The sequence below is a fragment of the Phyllostomus hastatus genome, unplaced genomic scaffold (assembly GCF_019186645.2).
Source record: "Phyllostomus hastatus isolate PE091 unplaced genomic scaffold, TTU_PhHast_1.1 phas_contig_118, whole genome shotgun sequence".
NCBI lineage: Eukaryota > Metazoa > Chordata > Mammalia > Chiroptera > Phyllostomidae > Phyllostomus > Phyllostomus hastatus.
The window spans coordinates 8,771,579-8,789,786 of NW_025333543.1; positions in this window are offsets into that span (position 1 = coordinate 8,771,579).

An 18,208-nucleotide genomic window follows, 5' to 3' on the forward strand; every position below is an offset into this window, starting at 1 on the left:
TCTTATTTATTTTTTTCAAAAACCCAGCTTTTTGTTTCACTGAACTTTTATATTGCTTCTATTTATTTATATCTGCTGTAATTGTAATTATTTTCTTCTAGTCACTTCGGGTTTTATTTGTTCTCTTTTGGTTTATGTAAAGGTAAGCTTAGGTTGTTTATTTAAGATTTTTCATTTTTCTTGAGGTAGGCCTGTCATGCTATGAATGTCTCTCTCAACAATATTTTCCCTGTGTCCCACAGACTTTGGATCATTGTGTTCTTATTTTCATTTGTCTGAAATGAAATATTTTGACTTCTTCCTTGATTTCATTGTTAACCCATTCATTGTTTAGTAACATGTTATTAAGTCTTCATGTGTTTTTGGGTTTTTCAGGGTTGGTTTTTTTTTTTTGTAGTTGATTTCTAATTTTATTCCATTTGCTCAGGGAAGATTTTTGATGAATTCAATCATTAAACTTATTGAGACTTATATGTGTCCTAACATGTGGTCTATTCTAGAAAATATTTCATGTAAACTTGAAAAGAATGTATATTCTGCTTCTTTGGAGTTAATGCTTTGAGTATATCAATTAAATCCTTCTGATCTAGTGTATTATTTAAGGCAGTGATTTTCTTGTTGATTTTCTGTCTAGAGGATCTATCAATTACTGTCAATGGAGTATTAAAATGCTCTATTTTGACTGTGTTACTGTTGATCTCTCCCTTTATGTCTATAAAGATTTGCTTTATATATTTAGATGCTCCTATGTTGGGTGCATAAGTGTTTACAAAGTTTACATACTCTTCTTGAATGGATCCCCTTATCATTATATAATGTCCTTTTGTTTTTTATTATAGTTTTTGTTTTAAAGTCTGTTTTGTCTGATATAAATATTACTACCCAAACTTTTTAAAATTTTTATATGCAAGAAATATTCTTTTTTTTCTTTACTTTTAGTCTGTGTATGTCTGTCACTTTTAATGTGAGTCTCTTGTAGACAGCATTTATAAGTGTCTTTTTTTGTTATCCATTCAGCTACCCTGTAAGACACAGGAATTTAGAGAATTCAAGTCATTTAAATTTAAATTGATTATTGATAGTTACATGTTTATTGCCTCTTTTTTCTTTACAATTAAGTTCTTCTTCTTTTTAAATTCTTTCTTTATCTTAAAGAAGTCCTTTTGACATTTCTTGTAATATTAGTACAGTGATAGTAAAGGACTTTAACTTTTTCTTCTCTGGGATGCTTATTATTTCTCCTTCAATTTTAATGACAGCCTTGCTATTTAAAGTACTCTTGTTTGTAGGTTATTGCTTTTCATAACTGAATATTTTTAAAATTGCTTCTGGCCTGAAATGTTTCTGCTCACTAATCAACTGATACTCTTATGGAAGCTCCCTGGTTGATAACTAACTTTCTTTCTCTTTCTTCTTTGAAGATTCTTTGTTTTTAATCTTTGCCATTTTATTACAATGTGTCTTGGTGTGGGCCTCTTGGGTTCATCTTTTTGGGGACTCTCTATTTCCTGGACTTCTGTTTTTGTCTTCCCTTTGCTTTAACAGGTTTAGGGAAGTTTTCAATCATTATTTCTGCAAACAGGTTCTCAATCCCTTGCTCTACCTCTTCTCTTTATCATGCTCCTATAATGTGGATATTGTTATGCTTCATGTTGTCCCGGGAGTTATTAGACTATCATTACTTTTTTTTTTCCCTTTACTTCTCTGATTGGATTTTTTTCTGCTCTTTTGCCTTTCAAATTACTGATTTAATTCTCTGCTTCACTTATCTTATTGTTAATTTTTTATAGTGTAGTCTTCATTCAGATATTGTGTTTTATTTTATTTCTTTGTTTATGTCATTTTTATGCTTGTTATTTCTTCTATTCTTCCCATATGTTTTTTGAGTATCTTTATAACCATTATTTTGAATTTTGTATCTGATAACTTGCTTGCCTCTATTTCACTTAATTATTTTCTGAGGATTTCTACTGTTCATTCATTTGGGGCATGTTTCTTTGTCTCTTCATTTTGGCTGCCTGTTTGTATTTGTTCCTGTATATTAGATAAATCTTCTATGTCTCCAAGTAGCATAGTCTTATGTACTAGGTGTCCTGTGGGGCTCAATCGCAATCTCCTTATCATCTGAGCAAGGTGCTTTTTTCCTGCAGCATCTTGCATGGGTTATATGAGTTCTCCTATTGTAGTGTAGTTTTGGTTGCTGTTGGCCCATCTATGTGTGGTATCAACTCACAGGTGACACTGTAAGAATCAAATATGATCACAGCTGTGAGGGTGCTGACCATATAAACCTGATTTCAGGTCAACAGTGTCTGATGCCTTCCCTTTGGATGTGTTGCTTATGGAGCTTTTTGGGTCCTGCTCTGATTGCTCTAAAGCCCACCAATAGATGTGTTGTTTGGAGGTGTCTTGTAAGGGTCTCTAGTGCAGGTGAATATAGGCTGTTGCCAGTGACTAGACCTGGGCTGCCTGTTTGGTGCTAAAGAGCTATCCACAGTTTGTGGCTGCCCCTGCTGGGCCTTGCTGTGTGTGGATGGGGCCAAATGCACACCAAGACTGGCTTCTACCAGGACTGAGCCTGGGAGAAAGGTCAGAAAATGTCCAAGGCACCCCAAGATCTGCCTCCTCTTGCCTTCTGCCTGCTGGCTGCTTGTTAGGGTCAGCCAGTAAAAGAGCTTCTGGTGGTACTTGAGTTGCCTGTGATAGGTTTTCAGTGAGTTAGCAGTTAGGGGTAAGAGGTGTTCACCAATATGATACAGATTCACACTCAGTGCTGGATCTGAGGTCAGTCTGCAAAAGCTCAGGTTACACTAAGTCCAGCTGACTCCTGGCCTTTTTGGTAAGGTGGGGGTCTCAGAAAATTTTCATGTGAAGCCAGCAGAATTCATCAAGCTCAAAGAGACCATGAGTTGTGTGTTAATGGAGGGTTTCACCTCAGTCTGCAATGTGAGGGAAAAATAGCTCTTCCCTAAAGCCGCACAACTTGATCTGTCCCTGTTTCTGGCAAGACCTCCTTGAGATCTATAATTTGGCTCTGCAGGGCCACTGTAAGTATTGGATTTCTTTCATGTGGGCACTGTGCTGGTCCATCTCACAGGAACAGAGAAAATGGCCCCAGTCCCAAAGCCATACAACTAGTCTCTGACTCCCTGAGTCTGCTTGTACCTCTATACCAGGGACCCAGGAAGCTGACTCTTCTGTAGGGCATGAGTTTGACAGAATAGGGTGACAGGGAGTTGGAATGGTGTGACAACTGCATCTCCCCAGCCTGATGCCATATGGAGGTGAATGCCTGACCCAGGAAAGATGGCATCTGTAGGTGGTGTGGGAAAGGGGCTGAGCACAGAGGATTCATCATCTGCTCTCTCCTCAAAGGTACACAATCCTCAAGTGACTGTAGTGTGCTCTGTGCCACCCTCCCTCTACCAGAGCCCCGGGGGATTAGCTGCAAATGAGATTTTGTGTTTTGGCCCTTTTACAGGGTGCCTGGGTTTGTTACAGACTCCTTGTCTCTCCTTGGTGGACATAATCCTCCCTGATTTTCATAGCCTAATGGTATGTGGGCAACTTTTCCCAGATCTGGTGCTCTGGGCTGGGGAGACCCTCATGGGACTTAGACCCCACATTCTTTTGTGGGGGGCTTTGCAGCTGAAATATTCCTTCAGATTTTCAGTGGCCACAGTGGGCATGGGGCCAGACCTTTTCTCCTTTCCACATTTTTATTGGTCTTGATTTGGCTTCATCTATAAATCCTCAGTTATAAGACTTCTGTTCAGATAATCTTCAGTTAGTTGTTCTATAATTTAGTTGTAAAGTTCAATTTTATCCTGGGAATAGGTGATTATAACTTCTAATTACTCTGCTTCTATTTTGGATGTCAGTGGAGGTTTTAATTGACTCCATATTGTACTAATAGCATACAAGGATATGTGTCTTCAGTGACTCATACTCTATGTTTGTAGGGGGAGTGGTTTTATTAGAATTATATTTAATATATAAATTAACTTAAGATGAAATGCCACTTTTATGTTAAATATTTTTATTGGAATATATTAATTTTTTTCATTTATTTCAAGTCTGCTTTTGTATTGTTATGATTGATTCTACTTTCCTCCTAAGTGTCTTATATATGCCTTGTTAAGTCTCTATTTATGTAATTTTTACTTTGTTATGATAAATTGAGACATTTATTTCATTATTTCCTCCTTCCCCTCCTCCTTTCTTTTCTATTGTGCTCTTCTTTTTTTTTTTGTCTTCCTCTTTGCTTTTTATATATGAATATTTTATTTTACTTGTTAATTTTGTATCCTGCTGAAGTATATAATTTGTGGCCCCCTGCCACCAAAAAGGGTACCTGCATTCTAATCCTTGGAATATATGAATATGTAAGGTTAATTGGAAATAGGGATTAAGATCACAAATAGAGCCCTGGCTGGCTTAGCTCAGTGGATTGAGCGCGGGCTGCGAACCAAAGTGTCGCAGGTTCGATTCCCAGTCAGGGTACATGCCTGGGTTGCAGGCCATGACCCCCAGCAACCGCACATTGATGTTTCTCTCTCTCTCTCTCTCTCTCTCTCTCTCTCCCCCCCTCACTTCCCTCTCTAAAAATAAATAAATAAATAAAATCTTTAAAAAAAAAGTTCTTTAAAAAATCACAAATAGATATAAAGTTGCTAACAAGCTGATATTAACTCAGGGAGATTATTTTAGTTATACAAGTGAGGCCAATGTTGTTACATGAGTCTGGGGAAAATGGGAGTGGGAGGAAGGAACATCATTTTTATTGTTATTTTTTCTTACTTTTTATTATTGTTCAATTACAGTTGTCCCCATTTTCCCCCCATTATTCTCCCCTGCCCTGCCCACTCCCACCTCCCACATTTAATCCTCCCCACCATCCCCGTTGTCTTTGTCCATGGGTCTTTATACATGTTCCTTGATGACCCTTCCCCTTCTTTCTACCATTATCCCCCTCCCTCATCCCCTCTGGTTACTGTCAGTTTGTTCTTTATTTCTATGTCTCTGGTTCTATATTCCTTGCTTTGCTGTTTAAGTTCCACTTATAGGTGAGATCATATATTTTTTTTTCTTTTTTAAAAAATATTTTATTTATTTTTTAGATACAGGGAAAGGGAGGGAGAAAAAGAGGTAGAGGAACATCAACTTGTGAGAGAAACATTGATTGATTACCTCTCTTGTGCTCATGCCCAGAGACCTGGTTGGCAACCGAGGCCTGTGCCCTGACAGGGATTCAAACTGGTGATCTTTCAGTTTGCAGAATGATGCCCAACTCACTGAGCTGCACCAATCAGGGTAGGAGCATTACTTTTAGAGTGGTGCTATGTAGGAAAGATTTGAGTTGTCTCTGGCTTTGAGGGTAGAAGGGGCCACAAGAAGAGAAAATTAGAATGACTTACAGAAAGTAGAAAAGGCAAAGAAACAGAATTTCCTTAGAGCCTCCAGATGTATGTATCTATGCCAACACCCTGATTTTGCTTAGTAACACCCAGAACTGTAAGGTATTACATTTTTGTTACCTTAACATATTATATTTTGGTAATTTGTTATAACAGCATTAGAAATTAATGTGCCTGAAATGTATTAAATTTTCTTATTGCTTTTCAAATATTTTATTTATTTATTTTTAGAGAGAGGGGAAGGGAGAAGGGAGGGAGAGAGAGAGGGAGAAAAACATCAATGTGTGGTTGCCTCTTGCACACCCTCTACTGGAGACCTCTCTTGCAACCCCAGCATGTGCCCTGACTAGTGATGCAATTGGTGGCCCTTTGTTTCGCAGGTCAGTACTTAATCCACTGAGCCATACCAGCCAGGGAATTTTTCTTATTGTTTTTGGTCATTTTCTCATTGATTCTTTTCAGTTTTGTGCATACACTCACACACACACAGACACACACACACACGGATATTTGCATATATATGGATATATTATCCATGTCATCTGACATGCCAATTAAAATCTATATGATTCTACCCCCATAAAAATAATTTGGTAAAAATAGTAGGAATCCTTTTCTTGCCCCTGGCTTTAGTTGGAAAGTCTCTAATATTTCCACAAGAAGGGATGGTTTTTAGGTTAAAGCACATATATTTTATCATATTAAAAATATCCATCAATCCCATTTTGCTAAGTGTTTCAAATAAATGATGTTATTTTTTTCAAATGCCTTTCCATACCCAGGAATATAATCATATGTTTTTTATTCTTAATCTATTAATAAGGTAGTGGGATTCTATTTGGAAATATTTTGCTAAAGATTTTTATTTTTATATTTAAATGTGAGGTCTATGGTTTTATTTTTTGGTTAATTTCTGCTATATTTTTCAATCACTAGTAGACTGTTTTTCAAAACTAAATTAAAAAAAGGGAAATATTGGTATACTGTACAACATGGATGACACTCAAAACCAATATGCTAAATGTAAGAAGCCAACACAACAGACATATTTTATGAATTAATTTATATAAAATGTCAAATAAAGTCAGATTTCTAGAGCCACTAAGTAAATTAACAGTTGCCTAAGGCTAAAGTGAGACTAAAATTTAGCTACAAGTGGGCAGAGAGACTATTGGAGTGAGGAAAATGTTTTAAAAGTGGATTGTGATGATTATAGTACACCTTGACAATTTACTACAAATTGTTAACCTGTACATTTAAAGTGAAGGTGGATTTTATGGTATGAAAATTGTACCTCAATTTTTTTTTTTAATTTAAATATGGTCCTACCTAAACAATGTAGTTGTAGTTGTTTTTAATAAACTCTGGAATAGTTTAAGTAGCATGAGTATTATCTGATTCATAAATGTTTGATAGAATAACCAGGTGATTTATTGTGCATTTTGGGGGTGGAAAAGTAAGGTAAGCCTTATTAGATTTTCTCTTTTTCTCTAATGATTGGTTTGTTTATACTTTCTGTCTCTACTTACATCAATTTAATAAGTAATATGTTTCTTTAAAAAGATGCATCTCAATTGAGTTTTAAAGTATTTTTGCATAGGAATACACAAATACTCTTTATCTTATAATTTAAAAAAATATTCTGATAGTTGTTTTATACTTGTGTTTTTCAATTTTTATATTTTCTCCCTTTTGGCTGTGATTAGATCAGCTAATAGATTATCTATTTTGTTGATCTTATTTCAAACAGTGTTATTTAGATTTACAAGATGTGCCCTGGTATTAGTTGTTTGGAGTGAATTCTACTTTTAATGCATTGTACCCTTTCAATATGTAATTTCAATATGTACCTATATTTTAATTTTAAGAGGAATCTTTGAGTTATACATTTAAGTAATCATTCTGCTTTATTGCTTTTCTTTTTTGAGGACTACTGTTGTTCATATATTGCATTTCTCTTGTATTGAGTATTTATGACTTTTTCTTGAAACTTGTTTTCTCCTTTGTATCCTTTTAAATAATGACATTGGTGTATAACTTATATACCATAAAGTTCACCCACTTTAAATGTGAAGTTTCATGATTTTTAGTAAATATATACAGTTGTACAAGAACCATTAATAATTTAATAACATTTTATCATCTTATGCTAAACCATAAAGCTAACCATAATAAATATAAAATTGATAAAATAATGCAAATAAAAATCTCCAAGTAAACAATAATTAAATTAATTACATAATTCATTTATAAATAGCATGAGGACTAAAGAATTATTCACCTATAGAAAGTTTCACATACATTTAGATTTCTTGAAGTCTTTGTTTGCTTACTACAAATCTAAGGTCAATTAGAAATAGTTTCTAGTAATACAGTATATGGATGACAAATTGCTATTTCTTTGAATTTCTCCTAATTTTTGGTTGAAATCTAATCACTTTAGATGATATATTTTAGCAATGCCTATTTTTTATTTATCTTTGTTTATTAGCTTTTGTTTTATTTTTATTTTTATTAATTTGACAACTTCAGAAAATCTTGTTTCTGTTTTTTCTTTTTTTTTGTTATTGCTCATATGTCTGCTCACTTCTTTCATTCTGGTTTTTAATTTTTACCTTGGTTTCCTGACTTACTTTTGTGATTGCATAGCTTATGAGGCAATAAATAATGCAGACAAAAGTTATGTTAAAATGTTTTCAGTACATAAACCTTCTACCTTCTGTGTGTGAGTTAGAAAGTTCATTCAATGTTCATCCAGTCCTCAAATCTCTCTCATAACTTTTGATTTCCACTGTATTCCCTTGTATCTCCCTGCATTTGAGGTATTTTTATAGTTTCCTAGGCAGACAGAGTTGTGTGCAGAAATCTAGTGTTTTTTTTATATCATTCTTGTGCTGCTCTGAAATTTCTGGCTGGCTTGCAACTCACCTTAATAATGGTTTCACCTATTTATTTTGTTATTGAAATTTATTTACTATCAGAATTTCCATGTTTAGATGAGAAAACTGGAAATTTAACCTCCTGTCTCATAAGAAAAATTAGAAGAGTTCTGAACATTGATATCAAATTAAGAGGCAGTGACTGGAAGTCTTTTTTGTAGACAAAGGCATGTGAGGGATAAGAACGTGTATCTCCAGATTCACTTTTTTGCTGAATCTAAATGTTGCTTTCAGTTCTTCCCTTTAGTGAATATTATAGAATATTCAAAATAAATATTATAGGGATCATAGTTAATGCAATAAGCTTATCTAGGTAAATATCAACCTGATTTTCAACCCTAATGTTAGCCTGTTTTTTTAGAATGATTCTAGTTAGTGCTAAATGACTTCTAAAATTCATGCAAGAGCAGATTAATCCTTAAAATATTACTTACACTGACATATATCGGGCTCACTGAGGTTAGGGGAGTCTACTTTATAACCTCATTTCTGAAAGTTAACTATTCTGTAGATATGCTATTGTTTTCCTTGAAAAGCCATTTGACAGAGGACCTCTAATGATTAGAAGTATTGGGTATTTCCTAACTGAAGTTTTAAGAGAACAATTTTAGTTTGGGATTTTCTAAAGGGTTTGGTTCATTTTTATCATTGATCTTTCTTTTTGAAGTGTTCATTTACCATCCTGACATAATCTAGGGCTGCACTGCATGATGTTGATGATACTTTTGTCAATGTGAAGAATGCAGTGCCATTGTTACAGAAATTGTATAAGAAACAGAAACCTTAATATGTACCATCTGTTTTACAAAAAAGCTCAGTGTGGTAATGCATTTGCTATACCAGAAGCAATATCTCTAAGACATGAAATGAACATATGTTGTCTAAGAGCCTTCAGGCTGACATCGAAAAAGAGAAAAAGATAGTACTTCAAGGCAAATACTGTCCCAGTAGAAAGGCTGCCAGATCCAATATGGCTCAGCCCCCTGACAAGTCTCTGGTGAACAACTTCATATAAAGATTTTCACATTGTTACGTGTTGTACAGCTCTCTGGCCTATCTTTTTAGCATGAATAAAATAGTAAAAACCACCATCTTTGTCACTCTAGATACTTTTCTGTTTAGAGCAACAAATGTCAGAAAAAGTCCCACCATACAATAAAGTACTTAAATTATTATTTCTAGGGCTAGAGTGAATTTGAAATGGTGTCTTCAGATGAATAAGCAGGTAGTTTGTAAAGCTGTACTAAAACATTTTGTTATTTAACATAAATATAAGTTATGAATTTTATGAATGGTAGTTTATATAATTTCATATATACATTGACTATCAAATAAAAAATTCTAACCTCATTTTTTAGATGTACACTAATATAAAATTAAAATATTTTATAATGTAAATTTCAAATACATATGCACATAAATATTGTAGTATGTACATAACCATAAAACTATATATGTGTATATATATATTATACATATATTTGTATAATGGAGCATTACAAGAAATTAAAAAAGTAAAATGATGAATTATTAAGCCCATTAGAAACAATGAGTTAAATAGCTTAACAAGTGTTAGTTTGCTTACATTTTAGTTCCAAAGAGTCAATATGTGTTTAAATTATATTATGATATAATAAGACATAGTTCTTAATAAACATGTAAATAGGAAATACAAGCCATATGGTTTAAAAAACAGTTGAAAAAATAGCAGTGATTTTGGAGATGGGAGATCTGGCTTTAAGTCTCCAATCTCAATTTATAAAGATGTAGAGCTGACTTTGGGCCACCCTCCAAACACTCAATAACTTCAGCTATTTAAGGGCATTTGGACTAAATAATCTCTAAGCTTCTTTACAAATTTTAAGAATTAAATTCTAATTACAAATAGATGATCATTATACAGTTAAAAATGGAAGAACAAACAGTGTTTGGATTATAAAGTCAAGATCATTAACCCATTTTTTTCATGTTTAAAAATATGGACTGATCTATACAGGAAAGTCAAGTTAAACAAACTATACCTGTAAAAGAAATATCATTTTTTTATGTATATCAGTTTCATGACATTACACACATATTTTGTTTATATTCATTCTAAAACTTATATGGGGAAAAACACATAAAACCCTTCTTTGTGACTAGTCTGTTGGCTACTGGACAGATAAAAGATAATAATGAGATGCCCTCTGACCCCAAAATAACCATACTGCTATATTTCTAAAGCATTTTTGGATCTATTATAGATGTAATTCTTTGAATGTTACTGATGTAAAGTTTTTTAGTGATTTTTATCTTCAAGTTAAATGACCTCTATGCAATGACCTCCAGCTCTTGTGGCCTGCCAAAGGATAGGACTTATTCCAGATACCTTTGATTTCTCTTCAAGTTATAATCCAAGGATAGCTCAAACTAGAAGATTTTGGCTTTCCTTGGGGTCATATTCTAAGAACCAGGTCCATCGTATTCCCTCAACCTACTCATCTATAGTATAATATATTTTTAGGTTATGAAGAGGATATTTTGTTCAGTGATTGTCTTCTGGTATATGTTACATATAAAACTTGTAATACAGAAACATATCCAATTTTTGAGCTGAGATTTATATAAGAAAACAAGGGTTTTTTTTAACACTTTATTCTAAAGTTGCACTCTTACTTTAATTACTAACTTCTAATTCCTTTACCACACCTTAAATCTAGATCCTGATCATTATCCCCTTCTTTCTGTTTTATGAATCAGCTTCTTCTTTTTATGATACATTTTATGCTACCTTGATAAGTTACACAGGAAAGTGAATGCTTTGGTTACTCTTGAATTTAGAGGTTTATTCAAACTGTTGCCTAATCTCCTGAACTGTCAACCATCAGGATGGATCAACAGGAATTCTCTTTACTATGGGTCAAAGAAAAAACACTGATGAAATTCACTTCCAGCCACACAAAGTTCAAAGGCACTGGCTTAAGTGGTGTTATGTGTTTATTTAGAAACAGGTAGATCTGATGACTGTGAGAAGATTGGTGCAGTATGGCTCAGGTACAGATCATTGGGTATAATTGATTTTTAATGGCTGGCTACCTGCCACCAGATGTTCATCAATTAAGCAAGCTTTAATAACCAACACAGCTGCTTATTTCATGACCACTACCCAGTGACAGAGGTATTGTTTCACAGTATAAAAAGTCATGTCAGTGTAGGGTGACTATACTTTCAGTTTTCTCTCAACTAGTCATAATGTACTCCTGTAATTATTTTTAGCACCCTCTTTATTTCTGTTGAAATGTCCCAGCTTAGACAGTAAATCACATGAGCATTCTTCCTACTTGTCATGCAGTTCCACTCACTATACAAAGTTTAAGTTAGACATAAATCTTGCCCTATAGCACCAAGTCATATTAGCATCATACACAAAGTAAACCTTACCTCTGAATATCATTAAATTTGATATTTGAGCTAGAAGGAAGTTTTAGATTGCATTTAGTCTAATGCTTCTAAAGAACTAGTTCATAAATTGATGAGTTAATTTTTACCAGCTTACTGCTTCTCCTGAAGTGATTTCCTCCCTTCATCCTTCTACACTGTCATCTGGTACTGGCTTATTTTCTTATGTTACAGGTAACCTAATGTGGACAGGACCTCTTTCTCATTGGAGCCAATATCTCCCTGATACTCAGGTGATGGAATGAATTTCTTGGTCTTTATAAAGAAATAGACAAATTTTTTTAGGAAAAAAAGCAAATGATTCTTCTAAAATATTTTGTGAGATAATTTTATGTCTACAGGGAAGAACATAGTATTACTACAAAAAAAATCTGCCATCTTAATCACATCATTTTATGAGTATAATGACATCATTCTTATTAACATATTAAAAAAATTAAACATCATGTTCTTACACTGTGCAAATTTAGGTAATTACCTACTGAATAGTTTTGATTATGGCTGGCCTAGCTTATACCTAATTTTTTTTTGTTAGACTCCACTGAACTCCAGGAAATACACTCTACTGAAGGCAACCTCCAATACTTATTTATACTTCTTTTTTTCTCTTTCTAAAATTAATTTTATTTGTATTAAATAATAGATATACTGGCTCTTTAAAATTATGTAAATCTAAAACATATAATAAAATACAACCATCCCATTCCCCAGTGGCAATTACTTTCAAATTTTTAGTTACTTTTTTTAGTTACATTTATACTTATAAATAATATATTTATTTTTGTATTTCTTGATTTTTAAAAATATTTTATTTATCTATTTTAATTTTATTTATTTTCAGAGAGAGAGGAAGAGAAGGAAGAAAGAGAGGGAGAAAATCATTGATGTGAGAGAGAAACATCATTGGTTGCCTCTTGCACGTGCCACGACCAGGGACCACTCCTGCCATCCCAGCATGTGTCCTGACCAGGACTCAAACTGGCTACCTTTCAATTTGTGGGATGATGTCCAACCAACTCAGCCACACTGTTCAAGGCTTCTTGATTTTTTCCTGTTTTAGTTTTATTTCTGTTTTAGAAGGTTTGCAAAAAGTATCTATTGCTAACACACATTTTTTTTTCTCCTCACCCTCCAAATACTCCACAATTTGGTTAATTAAAGAATTGGTGTTTGTATTATTATCAACAGGTAAATATTGATAAAGATCAAGCTGTGTAGTATATTATGATTTTATGTACACCACAAACTTTTTAAAACTTGAAATAAAACTACCTTTTTTTGATTTACTTTTAGGTTTGTTTAGTTTTTTGTGTATTTATTATTTATTTGAATTCTCCAACTTCTTTACAAATGTGTAAACTCTCTCAAACATCCTACCCTTCACAACAGCATGGATGGAATTGGAGAGCATTATGCTAAATGAAATAAGCCAGGTGGTGAAAGAAAAATACTGTGTGATCTCACCTGTAAGTGGAACCTAATCAACAAAACAAACAAACAAGCAAAATATAACCAGTGATTGAAATAAAGAACAAACTGACAGTAGCCAGAAGGGATGAGGAGGGGGAAAACAGAGAAAAGAAGGGGAAAGTTGTCAAGGAACTTGTATTACAGACCCACGGACAAAGTCAAAGGGGGGGAAGAATTGAGGGTGGGAGGTGTGCATGGGTGGGGTCCAGGAAAGAGGTGGCAGGGAAATGGAGACAATTGTACTTGAACAACAACTTAAAAAAATGCAAACCCCCCCCGAAAAACCAAAAAAATGATATGTCAGGTAATTAAAATATATTGACTTTACTGAAGTAACATTAGTTCATAAAATTATATAATTTCCAAGTGTACAAGTTTGTAATACATTATCTGTTTATTGAATTGTGTGTTCACAACCCCAAGTCAGATCTCTTTCTGCTATCATATATTATTATCCTTTTACCTTCTTCTAATCCTGCCTTTCCCTTTGATAATCAACATACTGTTGTCTGGGCATATGAGAATTTTGTTTTGCTTAATCCCTTCATCTATTTTACTCAGGTATTCAAGTCCCCACCCCTCCCCCCCCACCGTGAGAGATATCAATCTGTTCTCTTTATCTGTGAGTCTGTTTCTACTTTGTTTATTCTGTTCATTAGGTTCCACATACAAGTCAAATCACAGGATATTTGTCTTTTCCAGTAAGGCTTATTTCACTTAGTTTTCCACTGTGTAAATGTATCACAGCTTTTTTATTCACTCACCTACTGATGGGCATTTGGGCTGCTTCTAAATCATGGATATTATAAATACTGCTGCAATGAACAAGAGGGTGCATATATTCTTTCAAGTCAGTGTTTTATGTTTTGTCAGACATATTTCCAGAAGAAGATTTACAGGGCAATAATGTATTTTCATTTTTAATATTTTGAGGTAACTCTATACTGCTATGCACACTGGCTTGTTAAAGAATAGCAAGTGGGATCCTGATGCCTGCTGCCACCCTCTAGGCAAAGTTCCATAGGCCGAGGATTGGTGGAAAAGGAAAGGATTCTTTATTTAAAAGCTACATAATTTTGTTTTTTATTTGCTTTTGTATATATTTTATTGATTATGCTATTACAGTTGTTCCATTCCCCCTCTTTATTCCCCTCCACCCTGCACACCCTCTCCCAACTGCATTCTTCCCCACCCTTAGCTCCTCCCCTTGCCTTAGTTCATGTGCCTGGGTCATACATATAAGTTCTTTGGCTTCTACATTTCCTATGCTATTCTTAATCTCCCACTGTCCATTTTCTACCTCCCACTTGTGCTATTTATTCCCTGCAACTTTTTCCCCATCTCTCCTCTCCTTTCCCTCTGAGAACCCTCCATGTGATCTCCATTTCTGTGATTCTGTTCCTGTTCTAGATGTTTGCTTAGTTTACTTTTGGTTTTGTTTTCTTTTTCTTTTTTGTAAGTTTGGTTGTTGATAGTTGTGAGTTGTCATTTTACTGTTCATAACTTTGATCTTCTTCTTTTTCCTGGATATTATTTCATATAATAAGGGCTTGGTGATGATGAACTCCTTTAACTTGACCTTTTGTGGGAAGCACTTTATCTGCCCTTCCATTCTAAATGATAGCTTTGCTGGATAGAGTAATCTTGGATGGAGGTCCTTGCCCTTCATGATGTTAAATACTTTTTTTCTAGCCCCTTCTTCCCTGTAAGGCTTCTTTTGAGAAATCAGTTGATACTCTAATAGGAACTCTTTTATAGGTAACTGTCCTCTTTTTCCTTGCTGCTTTTAACATTCTCTCCATATCTATAATCTTGGGGAGTGTAATTATGATATGCCTTTGTGTGTGCTTCATTGGGCCCAACTTCTTTGGGACTCTCTGAGCTTCCTGGACTTCCTGGAAATCTATTTCCTTTGCCAGACTGGGGGAGTTCTCCTTCATTATTTTTTTCAAATAAGTTTTCAATTTCTTTTTCTTCCTCTTCTCCTTCTGGCACCCCTATGATTCGGATGTTGGAAAGTTTAAAGTTGTCGCAGAAGTTCCTAAGCCTCTCTTCATTTTTTGGAACTCTTGTTTCTTCATTCTGTTCTGGTTGAATGTTTTTTTCTTTCTTCTGGTCCAAACCATTGATTTGAGTCCGGTTCCTTCCCTTCACTGTTGGTTCCCTATAGATTTTCTATTATTTCACTTTTCATAGCCTTGACTTTTTCCTCTTTTTTTGTGACCATACTCAACCAATTCTGTGAGCATCCTGATTACCAGTGTTTTAAACTCTGCATCTGATAGGCTGACTATCTCTTCATTGCATGGTTGTATTTTTTCTGGAGCTTTGAGCTGTTTTTTTTCATTTTGGCCATTTTGTTTCTTGGTACACCTGTTATGCAGTAAGAGGTGGAGCTTTAGGTATTCACTATGGTGGGGCAACCCACGTTGCTACATGCTGGCACTGTATGTGACAGAAGGATCTGAGAGGAAACAATGTCACTTGTTTGGCTCTCTGCTGGTTTTCAGTCTCCTCCACCACTTTCCACAAACAAATTGGGCCTTCCTGGTACTGATTCCTGGATGCGTGGGCCTGTGTACCTTCTAGGACCCTTGGGTCTCTCCAGTGAACTCTCCTGTGAGGTTTGGAGTTTCTCCTGCTGCCTCAACCCTCACATATTTTTTCAGTCAGAGGTTTTGAGGCTTTATTCCCCTGTACTGGAACCGTGGGTAGTGCAGTCTGTCTCACTCCCCAGTTGTCCTTAAGTTTATCCACACACAAATGTGGGACCATCAGCTCTACCAGCTGCTGCCTCGCTGTGAGTCCTCTCTGCCAGGCTTCCCCTCTCTGCCCCTCCTATTGGTCGGTATGAATGTTTCTTCTTTAACTCCCTGGTTGTCAGACTTCCATACAGTTTGAATTTCTGTCAGTCCTAGTTGTTTTTAAATTTGTTGTCCTTCTTTTGGTTGTGTGAGGAGGTACAGTGTATCCACCTATGCCTCCATCTGGGCCAGAAGTCTCTAAAAGCTACATAATTTTGGAATAACAGATTTCCACATGAATTGGTCACTTAAGTCTATCAACTAGGGCTAAAACTTTTAACTCTTGAGTTTCTCTATCATTCCCCATACTAGCTTTTAATTACCTTATTTTGGGGGATCCAATATAGTGGCAGAGTAGCTGACAGCTCTATTCATCTTCTCTCAGACATGGACTGGATTTGAAGTCAGAAAACAGTAAGAGTGAATGAAAGCATCTGTTTGTGAGCGTGTACAGATGGGAGCTTGGGGAGTATGCAGGAGTACACAAGAATTGCCCACCTGCGGGGCACCCCTGGGAGTTGATAGCACAGACTTTCTAAGTGGACAACCACCACTCCCCAGCCCAGCACTGCTGGCTACACAGAGCTGGGGAGTCTGTAGCTCCACTCAGGACACTCAAGCTACTGGGGCAGAGAGAGAAGGCTGGTGAGGTGTGGGCTCCAGAAACAACATGGTGGGAATAGGCATGACCATGGCTAAAGATCTCCAGAAGGTTGGGGACAGCGTGCTGTTAGTGTCATGTGTTGTAGTTGAGATGAGGGGATCTTCCCCATGCCATCTGGAAAGATTCAGAGAGAAACCATCTAAAATTGTGTGAGGCCCTGTAAGCATGTGGTCAGCCCTGACTGTGACAGACTGTGTAACTTTGGGGGAGGGGGAGTACATGGGGAACAGGAACCCCAGGGACCAGAGCTACAGGTTGGGGGCCATACAGAAACTCTTTTAAAAGGGGACCTGAGTCCTTCCCCTCTAGAATACCCAGAGAAAGATAATTCTGCCACCTTTTGCCAGGTTACACCATGGGCTGTCCTCAGAATTCCATCTCACATTTAAAATACTGTCCTCCCTTGGTTGGTGTGGCCCAGTGGATTGGTTGCTGGCCTGAAAACCAAAAGGGCCACTGGTTTGATTCTTATTCAGGGCACATGCCTGGGTTGCAAACCAAGTACCCAGTAGGGGGCACTCAAGAGGCAACCACACATTGGTGTTTTTCTTCCTCTCTTTCTCCCTCTCTCCCCCTCTCTAAAAATAAAGAAATAAAAATCTTTAGAAAAACTAATAAAATACTGTCCTTTGGGAAACACAGGAGACTATAGCCCAATCATTCAGGTATCCTCAAGGAGGAGAAAGAGAGCCAGCCTCTGCCTTCCTTTTGTTTAAACATTCTGGCCCATAATTCCATGCTCATCTTATGCATTCAAACTTCTCAGCCAATCCTATCATAGACTGTTTACCATTGCCTCAGGGAACCTGTTCCTATCACCCGTCCCGACTCCCCATTAGTGACCTGATCAGATCTCTTTATCAGCTGCACCAGTCTGCATTCCCACCAAAACTCCACAAGGGTTACCTTTGCTCCACACAGGGCCAGCGCTTATTGCTTGTTGACCTATTCATGTTAGTCATGCTGACAGGTATGAGGTGATATCTCATTGTGGCTTTAACTTGCATTTCTCTGATGATTATTGATATTGAGAATCTTTTCATATATCTGTTGGCCATCTGTATGTCTTCTTTAGTGAAGTGCCTATTCAGGTCCTTTGTCAACAGTTTTTAATTGGATATTTACTTTTTTTTAAGTGTTGAGTTTTATAAGTTCTTTATACAGTTTGGATATTAACCCCTTATCAGATTTGTGAATATGAGGAGAGACCCAGAAAAACCTGGAATTTATTTATTAAAAAAACACGTATTTATTCTTACATATTTAAACTTCAGTCTCCTTAAAGCACTCTCCATTTAATGCAATACGCCTACTCAGATGTTTTTCCACTTTTGAAAACAGTTTTTGAAGTCATCATTTTTGATACCTGTTAGTGCTTCAGCCATTTTCTGTTTCACCTCTTCTACATCTACTCATGTTTCCCCTTGAGGACTTTTTGTATCTGGCGAAATTAAAAAAAAAAAGTCATTTGTGACA